We start from the raw sequence: 10,000 nt of genomic DNA, 5'->3' as shown, positions 1-10,000 counted from the left end.
TTGGCGCTCGCTGTGAGGTGTTCAGCGTGCTGTCCGTGTTGCCGACGCGGTCAAAACGAGTCGACGGCTCACGTTCCCTTGTGCGCCGAAGGCTCTCTTGATATGTGATCCGACCCTCAGACAGACGAAGCCAAGGGAAGACCCAAGGCCGCAATGTGCGTTCAAAGAATCAGTGCTCAGTGTGTCCTGCAATTCACACCAAGTCTCGCAGCTGGCTGCGTTCTTCATCGACCCGAGAACCGAGTGATCCACCGCTTAGAGTCGTGAAAAAGTGTTTGTTCAATTCCGTACAGTCAAAACCAAACGTTTCTGGCACTCGGCCAAACAGTGGCCAAGAAGGGCGCTTTTCAGCGCACGCTTGGACTCCAAAACTCTGCCGCGCCTTTTTCGGCTGCCGCAAATCGAGCAAACGGTGTGTTTCGGACGGCGTTTCGCTTCCGCTACTTGCGAGTGCTTTCGTGGTCCACCCCTCTATAAATACTCGGGAGGCGTCGAAGCCGGTTCTCCAAGCCGGACCCGTAGGTATCGTTGTGTGCTCGCTCTCATTGGCCCGCCTAACCAGAAAATGCCTGCGGTACACCCATTTGGATAAGAGTGCACGCAGATGCGGGCCTCGACGGCTACACATTTCCTCGGGCGGCCGCCTCCCGGCCTCCGTGGAGCGCGGGATGCACGGTCCCATCGACAAGCCTCTCCCGTTTTTACCGTGGCGTCGCGGTTCACCACGGCGGGCGGGTCGGTCTCCTCCGCATAAAAAGGGGGACCCCCGCTTTTTGTTCCACGAAATCGCACAAGCTTTTTTCGCATCCACGGTTTGCCACCGCACACCAAAATGCCGATCCGGCTGCCTACTTTAGCCAACAGGTGGAGCCAGGCGCGCCGTACTTGCGCGGCACTTCCCACGTCCACCGAAGTCGGTGCCAAGGACCACTTTCGGCGCCGGAGCCGCGTACGAGCCTACTCGAGGCGGAAGAACGAAGCCAGCAAGGGCCTGGCCGCAAGTGCGTTCAATTGTCGGGACGTCCAAGTCCCTCGTTCTTCCGTGCTTCCTCTTTCGGCAAGTCGTTGCGGCACCTTCCCAAAGCGCGCAGACCCGCTAATCGCGACGAGCGCGACGTGGCCGTGCCGCCTTTCCCTCGGCAGCAAGCAAAACGCCTGGCAACGTCGACGCTCCCCTAACCGCGATCTCGCACCGTGTTTCGTGTGGCGAATTCAAAAGCCGGCCGGCGCTGCTGCAACCATTACGGTCGGTACGCATACGCCGCGGAGGGCGGGACGGTCATCGGAGCGTGCGGTTCCTCCATCGAGTACTGCGCACCTCGGCCGTCGCATCGCCGTGCCATGACCGGCCGCGCGTCAACGCGAACCGGTGCCAGCGAGATCCCTCGCCTGCAAGAACCGACCGGCAGCCTCCGTCACCCGAGGACGCGGAGGCGCTTGCCGCGGACGGCGGGACGGTATGCACTGGTGCACAGCGGACCCGTCACATCGCCAGTTCCTTGACCGACCGCCGACGCTTGTGCCGTTCCTCTCGTACTTGGCAGTCGCCGCGCGATTGTCGGGTCTCGTTCTTGCACGCTCGAACGGTCGGGAGGGCACTCGGCTGGCGTTTCGGGAACGCGCAGCCTCGCCTTCTACCGACGTAACCACGACTCGCCGTTCGCGCTCCGCCGCTCCTGTTTACAGTACTAGGCGGTCCCGCAGCGGTCGGGTCGCGCATTTCGAGCGCTTCGAGCCACGGTGCAGTGGCGGGTCGAAAGCCGACCTATGAGTGCGTTGCGCCGTTTGTACCCGCGTCCGCCACCTGGCCGACCGTCCAAGGTCGCGGTGTTGGCGTCCGCTGGGCGCAACAATTTGTCACGGGGTGCCGCTCCACATTCAGGCAGCCCCGTGGGGAAAAGCCGACCCCGCGTCCAAACGGGGTCAGCGGCAGAAAGTGTCGGGCGCAGACGCAGCTGAGGCGCTCACCCTTCACAATCCGTTAATGATCCTTCCGCAGGTTCACCTACGGAAACCTTGTTACGACTTTTACTTCCTCTAAATGATCAAGTTTGGTCATCTTTCCAACAGACCGGCGCAACCGAAAGGCCGCGCCGGACATCGGTCCGAAGACCTCACTAAATCATTCAATCGGTAGTAGCGACGGGCGGTGTGTACAAAGGGCAGGGACGTAATCAACGCGAGCTTATGACTCGCGCTTACTGGGAATTCCTCGTTCAAGGGGAACAATTGCAAGCCCCTATCCCAATCACGAAAGAAGTTCCACGGGTTACCCAGTCTTTTCAGACAGGGATAAAGACACGCTGCTTCCTTCAGTGTAGCGCGCGTGCGGCCCCGGACATCTAAGGGCATCACAGACCTGTTATTGCTCTGTTTCGTGCGGCTAGGAGCCGCTTGTCCCTCTAAGAAGGTTGTAAGGTGCTGGGAACCCCGCACCTATTTAATAGGCTAGAGTCTCGTTCGTTATCGGAATTAACCAGACAAATCGCTCCACCAACTAAGAACGGCCATGCACCACCATCCACCGAATCAAGAAAGAGCTCTCAATCTGTCAATCCTCCCAGTGTCCGGGCCGGGTAAGTTTTCCCGTGTTGAGTCAAATTAAGCCGCAGGCTCCACTCCTGGTGGTGCCCTTCCGTCAATTCCTTTAAGTTTCAGCTTTGCAACCATACTTCCCCCGGAACCCAAATACTTTGGTTTCCCGGAAGCTGCCCGCCGAGTCATTTGAGTAACTCAGGCGGATCGCTGGTTGGCATCGTTTATGGTCAGAACTAGGGCGGTATCTGATCGCCTTCGAACCTCTGACTTTCGTTCTTGATCAATGAAAACATTCTTGGCAAATGCTTTCGCAGTAGTTCGTCTTGCGACGGTCCAAGAATTTCACCTCTAGCGCCGCAATACGAATGCCCCCGTCCGTCCCTCTTAATCATTACCTCGTATTCCAAAAACCAACAGAACAGAAACGAGGTCTTGTTCTATTATTCCATGCAAGTTTATTCAGGCGACTCGCCTGCGTTGAGCACTCTAATTTTTTCAAAGTAAAAGCACCGGCCATCTCGAGGCACACAATGAAGTGCACCAAGAAAGAACCGGCATGATGTTCAGTCCGAGCCGTCGCATCGGGTAGATGCACTACTCGTCTGGAACTGAGATCCAACTACGAGCTTTTTAACCGCAGCAGCTTTAGTATACGCTATTGGAGCTGGAATTACCGCGGCTGCTGGCACCAGACTTGCCCTCCAATTGATCCTCGTTAAAAGATTTAGAGTGTACTCATTTCAATTACGGGGCCTCAAAAGAGTCCCGTATTGTTATTTTTCGTCACTACCTCCCCGTGCCGGGAGTGGGTAATTTGCGCGCCTGCTGCCTTCCTTGGATGTGGTAGCCGTTTCTCAGGCTCCCTCTCCGGAATCGAACCCTGATTCTCCGTTACCCGTAACAACCATGGTAAGCAAGTAACCTACCATCGAAAGTTGATAAGGCAGACACTTGAAAGAAACGTCGCCGGCTCGTGGCCATGCGATCAGCACAAAGTTATCCAGAGTCACCACACAATACGGGCCGAAACCCGATCGATCTTGGTCTAATAAAAGCACCCGTTACCCAAAGGGCTCCAGGCTCACTGCATGTATTAGCTCTAGAATTGCCACAGTTATCCAAGTAGGAAGAAACGATCTAAGGAACCATAACTGATTTAATGAGCCATTCGCGGTTTCGCCTTATTTCGGCATGTACTTAGACATGCATGGCTTAATCTTTGAGACAAGCATATGATTACTGGCAGGATCAACCAGGTAATCGTTCGACTGCGCGTCCGTCCTCGCCCTCGGCGGGCCGGACGCAGTCTGTGTGCGGCGGAGGCCACCTTCAGGCGCCCCAACACGCTTATTTTGCACTCCGAGATGACGGCGTTCGAGCTCGCTACGGCACAACCTTCCCGAAAGACGAGTGGGAGCCGTGCGGCAAGAAGCACGTTCATGCTCGCTCTTTTTCGTTGCATCGACTCGGTCGCGCCGTGCGGGTTGCCCAAGCCCGCTGCACTGTCGGTGGACCGGCCGGAACTAGCAACGGAGCCGAGACTGCAAAGCCGCCAGACGACGGGTCACGCCCGCGTCTTCGGCGCTTTCGCATCTGAATCGCCCGAGGACGACACGGAACACACCTCGATATCGTGGTAAAACGGCACCGTCCGACAACCAGCCCCTAACGCATCAAGCGGATGAGGCTGCAGACGACTGCCGTGGATTCCCCTGGAGCAGACCCGAGGACACGCTTGACGAGGCCGAAGCCCGCCGCATATCAGACACCCGGTCGCTTTCGCGTACGCCGCTCACGAGAACCCCCACATAATAGCAGCGATAAGTACCCAGACCTCCTTGGGCCCTAATACGAGCGTACTCGAGAAAATTTCACCGCGGGTGTGCCCCGAAACGTGTGGCATGTTGAGCGTGCCACAAGTCTACGTCGCTCTCAAACCCGCCGAGGTCGTAGAATTTGCGACCCTACTCACGAAATTCCCACCGAGGATACGGCCGCAAACGTACCGCACCTTGGGTAGGCCACGAGTTTGTGCAACACTACGCTGACGGCACAGCACCGAGGTCGTGCGCGCACGCACGGGAAAATTCCGCCGCGGTTTCTGCCGAAAACGTGAGGCACCACGACTCTCCGCAAGTTCGCGTCGACTGCGAAAGACCGAAGTCGTGAACGACGTGTCCGCTACTCGCCGCCGACACGCTGGACACCAAACGTACAACGACTCGACGGCGTCGTAGAGGCCCACGACGCGGTTTTCCTTAACGACGTCTCGGCGTGGCACCGACAGGTTAGAACGGCCGACCAACGTTCCCTGTCCGCCGTTCGGCTCAGTCGAAGGGCTCGGCGACTTCGGCAACGCTGCGAAGCCGCACGGTGACGCACGCCATGTCCCCATTTTTTTTTTTCTTTCTGCGTCTGCCGGGGTGCCCCTATAATAGCAGCGATAAGCACCCAGACCGCCGTGGGTCGCTCGCCCCGGCTGACGTGGTTTTTCGTACTCCTGCGGCGGTCGCCGTCAAGCACGTCCAAATACGCTACTTTCGTGGGCGCATTCACGCTCTTTCGCTTCGCCGGAGTGCCAGCACTCACTCTGCCAAAAACGGCGAACATCCGAGCGGCGGTTCCCACTTTTGCGTCGGCGTCGCAAACCCCGCCCCGGCAGACGAGGTTTGCCGTACTCGTGCGACGGTGGCCGGCGGGCACGTCGAAAGACGCCGATATCGTGCGCGAATTGGCGCACCTTGGCTTCACCGGAGTGCCGCCACTGACTCCTCCAAAAACGGCGAAGATCCGAGCGGCGCTTCCCACTTTCGCATCGGCGTCCCGAACTCCGCCCCGGCTGACGCGGTTTACCGTACTCGTGCGACGGTCGCCGGCGAGCACGTGGAAAGACGCCGATATCGTGCCCGAATCGGCTCCGTTCGGCTTCGCCGGAGTGCCAGCACTGGCTCGGCGAAAGACGACGAACATCCGAGCGACGGTTCTCACTATTGCGTACGCGTCGCAAACCCCGCCCCGGCAGACGCACTTTGCCGTACTCGTGCGACGGTCGCCGGCGAGCACGTAGAAAGACGCCGATATCGTGCCGGAATCGGCCCCGTTTGGCTTCGCCGGAGTGCCAGCACTCACTCGGCCACAAACGGCGAACATCCGAGCGGCGGTTCCCACTTAGCCGTCGGCGTCCCGAACTCCGCCCCGGCAGACGCGGTTGCCGAGCTCGTGCGACTAGCGACCGCGAAGCCGTCTCGCGACGCCGCTTTCGTGCGCGGCTCCCACTGCGACCTGGGTCACCCGAGGTCGACGAGCAAAAAAGAATGTCGAAAAAAATTTTTTTTTTTTTTTGCGTCTGCCGGGGTGCCCCTATAATAGCAGCGATAAGCACCCAGACCGCCATGGGTCGCTCGCCCCGGCTGACGTGGTTTTTCGTTTTCCTGCGGTGGTCGTCGTCAAGCACGTCCAAACACGCCACTTTCGTGGGCGCATTCGCGCTCTTTCGCTTCGCCGGAGTGCCAGCACTCACTCTGCCAAAAACGGCGAACATCCGAGCGGCGGTTCCCACTTTTGCGTCGGCGTCGCAAACCCCGCCCCGGCAGACGAGGTTTGCCGTACTCGTGCGACGGTGGCCGGCGGGCACGTCGAAAGACGCCGATATCGTGCGCGAATTGGCGCACCTTGGCTTCACCGGAGTGCCGCCACTGACTCCTCCAAAAACGGCGAAGATCCGAGCGGCGCTTCCCACTTTCGCATCGGCGTCCCGAACTCCGCCCCGGCTGACGCGGTTTACCGTACTCGTGCGACGGTCGCCGGCGAGCACGTGGAAAGACGCCGATATCGTGCCCGAATCGGCTCCGTTCGGCTTCGCCGGATTGCCAGCACTGGCTCGGCGAAAGACGACGAACATCCGAGCGACGGTTCTCACTATTGCGTACGCGTCGCCAACCCCGCCCCGGCATACGCGGTTTGCCGTACTCGTGCGGCGGTGGCCGGCGGGCACGTCGAAAGACACCGATATCGTGCGCGAGTCGATGCTTCTTGGTCTCGCAGGAGGGCCGCCACTCACTCCTGCAAAAACGGCGAAGATCCGAGCGGCGCTTCCCACTTTTTCGTCGGCGTCGCAAACCTCGCCCCGGCAGACGCGCTTTGCCGTACTCGTGCGACGGTCGCCGGCGAGCACGTCGAAATACGCCGATATCGTGCCCGAATCGGCCCCGTTTCGCTTCGCCGGAGTGCCAGCACTCGCTCGGCCAAAGACGACGAACATCCGAGCGACGGTTCCCACTATTGCGTACGCGTCGCGAACCCCGCCCCGGCAGACGCGGTTTGCCGTACTCGTGCGGCGGTGGCCGGCGGGCACGTCGAAAGACGCCGATATCGTGCACGAATTGGCGCTCCTTGGCTTCACCGGAGTGCCAGCACTCACTCGGCCAAAAACGGCGAACATCCGAGCAGCGGTACCCACTTAGCCGTCGGCATCCCGAACTCCGCGCCGGCTGACGCGGTTGCCGAGCTCGTGCGACTAGCGACCGCGAACGCGTCTCGCGACGCCGCTTTCGTGCGCGGCTCCCATTGCGACCTGGGTTACCCGAGCTCGACCAGCAAAAAAGAAGGTCGAAAATTTTTTTTTTTTTTCTGCGTCTGCCGGGGTGCCCCTATAATAGCAGCGATAAGCACCCAGACCGCCGTGTGTCGCTCGCCCCGGCTGACGTGGTTTTTCGTACTCCTGCAGCGGTCGCCGTCACGCACGTCCAAATACGCCACTTTCGTGGGCGCATTCGCGCTCTTTCGCGTCGCCGGAGTGCCAGCACTCACTCTGCCAAAAACGGCCAACATCCGAGCGGCGGTTCCCACTTTTGCGTCGGCGTCGTAAACCCCGCCCCGGCAGACGCGGTTTGCCCTACTCGTGCGACGGTCGCCGGCGAGCGCGTCGAAAGACGCCGATATCGTGCGCTAATTGGCGCTCCTTGGCTTCTCCGGAGTGCCGCCACTCACTCCTCCAAAAACGGCGAAGATCCGAGCGGCGTTCTCCACTTTCGCATCGGCGTCCCGAACTCCGCCCGGGCTGACGCGGTTTACCGTACTCGTGCGACGGTCGCCGGCGGGCACGTCGAAAGACGCCGATATCGTGCCGTAATCGGCCCCGTTTGGCTTCGCCCGTGTGCCAGCACTCACTCGGCCAAAAACGGCGAACATCCGAGCAGCGTTTCCCACTTTCGCATCGGCGTCCCGAAGCCCGCCCCGGCAGACGCGGTTTGCCCTACTCGAGCGACGGTCGCCGGCGATCACGTCGAAAGGCGCCGAATTCGTGCACGAATCGATGCTTCTTGGTCTCGCAGGAGGGCCGCCACTCACTCCTGCAAAAACGGCGAAGATCCGAGTTGCGCTTCCCACTTTTTCGTCGGCGTCCCGAACTACGCCCCGGCTGACGCGGTTTACCGTACTCGTGCGACGGTCGCCGGCGGGCACTTCAAAATACGCCGATTTCGTGGGCGCATTCACGCTGTTTCGCTTCCCCGGAGTGCCAACACTCACTCTGCCGAAAGCGGCGATCATCCGAGCGGCGGTTCCCACTTTTGCGTCGGCTTCGCAAACGGCGCCCCGGCAGACGCGCTCGTGCGACGTACTCGTGCGACGGTCGCCGGCGAGCACGTCGAAAGACGCCGATATCGTGCTCGAATCGACCCCGTTTCGCTTCGCCGGAGTGCTGCCAGTCACGGCGCAGAAAACGGCGAACAAGTGTTTTTTTTTTTTTTTCCTAGAATTTGTGTTATAGAAGGCACATTTGATATCGGACGATAATTTTCAACTTTATCACGCGCACCGATTTTCGTGTAGAGGTTTGCAAGTTTATGGGAATTTCTCCACTTGGAATAATGCGATTTAGTAGTACTACGAGAACTTCATGGATGTACTCAAGGGTACGGGGCAAGTCAGTTACGTCAACACCTGCAGATTTTTTACACTTCAAACTGAAAATTGTTGGTTGTGAGTCCTCGTGTGATATTAAAGGCCGATTCGCTAACACATAGAACAAAGAAAGAAAGGAAGAAAAAACGCCCGCGCTCGCTCAAGAAACCTGGGTTCGCAACAAGTGGCAACAACAAGCAACCGAGCGAGTGCGCCAAAACCCGTGGCGGCCGAACAAACGCGAAGTCCCAACCGCGTCAGCCGGGGCGGCACGGGACAGGAAAAATCACTTCAGCCGGGGCGGCGGGGCACCGAATAAACCTCGTCACCTCGTCGCAGGATAAAAGAGGAAACAAAAAGTCTAAACAGCGTCTGCTGGAGCGAATGCGTAATAAAACAACAACAACAACAAAAAAAAAACACCCGCGCTCAAGAAGTCTGCAATCACCACAAAAGGCGACTGTGACCGAGCAGCGTCAGCCGGGGCCGTGCGGAAACGGAAAAACCGCGACTACCGGGGCGTCGAGGCACCGAAAAATCCACTTCAGCCGCGGCGAAAAAAAAAAACAAAAAGAAAGACGGAGGGGGGGGGGGGAACCACGTCTGCCGGGGCGAAGGAAAAAAAAAAAACGCGTCTGCCGGGGCGAGCCCGGGTGCGGCACCACCGGGAAAACTGTGGCAAACAGACATGGCGATCGAGTGAGTGGGCCGCCAGCCAGGCTCAGCCAAAAAGTGCAAAGTCCGAACTGCGTCAGCCGGGGCGGCAAAAACCACGTCAGCCGGGGCGGCGCAAAAAACCGCGTCTGCCGGGGCGGCACGAAACCGCGTCAGCCGGGGCGGCGCGAAAACTGCGTCAGCCGGGGCGAAAGAAAAAAAAAAAAAAAACGCGTCTGCCGGGGCGAGCCCGGGTGCGGCACCACCGGGAAAACTGTGGCAAACAGACATGGCGATCGAGTGAGTGGGCCGCCAGCCAGGCACAGCCGAAAAGTGCAAAGTCCGAACCGTGTCAGCCGGGGCGGCAAAAAACCGCGTCAGCCGGGGCGGCGCAAAAAACCGCGTCTGCCGGGGCGGCACGAAACCGCGTCAGCCGGGGCGGCGCGAAAACTGCGTCAGCCGGGGCGAGCCCGGGTGCGGCACCACCGGGAAAACTGTGGCAAACAGACATGGCGATCGAGTGAGTGGGCCGCCAGCCAGGCTCAGCCAAAAAGTGCCAAGTCCGAACTGCGTCAGCCGGGGCGGCAAAAAACCGCGTCAGCCGGGGCGGCGCAAAAAACCGCGTCTGCCGGGGCGGCGCGAAAACCGCGTCTGCCGGGGCGGCGCGAAAACTGCGTCAGCCGGGGCGAAAGAAAAAAAAAAACGCGTCTGCCGGGGCGAGCCCGGGTGCGGCACCACCGGGAAAACTGTGGCAAACAGACATGGCGATCGAGTGAGTGGGCCGCCAGCAAGGCTCAGCCAAAAAGTGCTAAGTCCGAACTGCGTCAGCTGGGGCGGCAAAAAACCGCGTCTGCCGGGGCGGCACGAAACCGCGTCAGCCGGGGCGGCGCGAAAACCGCGTCTG

The 10,000-nt window shown here is 59.7% G+C and overlaps 2 non-coding genes across 2 annotated transcripts; both read right to left on the bottom strand.

Annotated features, from left to right (window-relative positions):
• Positions 1 to 110: 110 nt before the first annotated feature.
• On the bottom strand, positions 111 to 263 carry LOC142795251 (5.8S ribosomal RNA). The gene has a single exon (XR_012892889.1). It is a non-coding gene; the product is annotated as a 5.8S ribosomal RNA (ribosomal RNA).
• Positions 264 to 1,982: 1,719 nt separating this feature from the next.
• On the bottom strand, positions 1,983 to 3,797 carry LOC142795253 (small subunit ribosomal RNA). Its single transcript, XR_012892891.1, has one exon. It is a non-coding gene; the product is annotated as a small subunit ribosomal RNA (ribosomal RNA).
• Between the last annotated feature and the right edge of the window lie 6,203 nt (positions 3,798 to 10,000).

The sequence above is a fragment of the Rhipicephalus microplus genome, unplaced genomic scaffold (assembly GCF_043290135.1).
Source record: "Rhipicephalus microplus isolate Deutch F79 unplaced genomic scaffold, USDA_Rmic scaffold_595, whole genome shotgun sequence".
In the NCBI taxonomy this organism is placed as follows: domain Eukaryota; kingdom Metazoa; phylum Arthropoda; class Arachnida; order Ixodida; family Ixodidae; genus Rhipicephalus; species Rhipicephalus microplus.
Note: the sequence above shows the minus strand (reverse complement) of the source record. Positions and strands in the feature narration are given on the sequence as shown.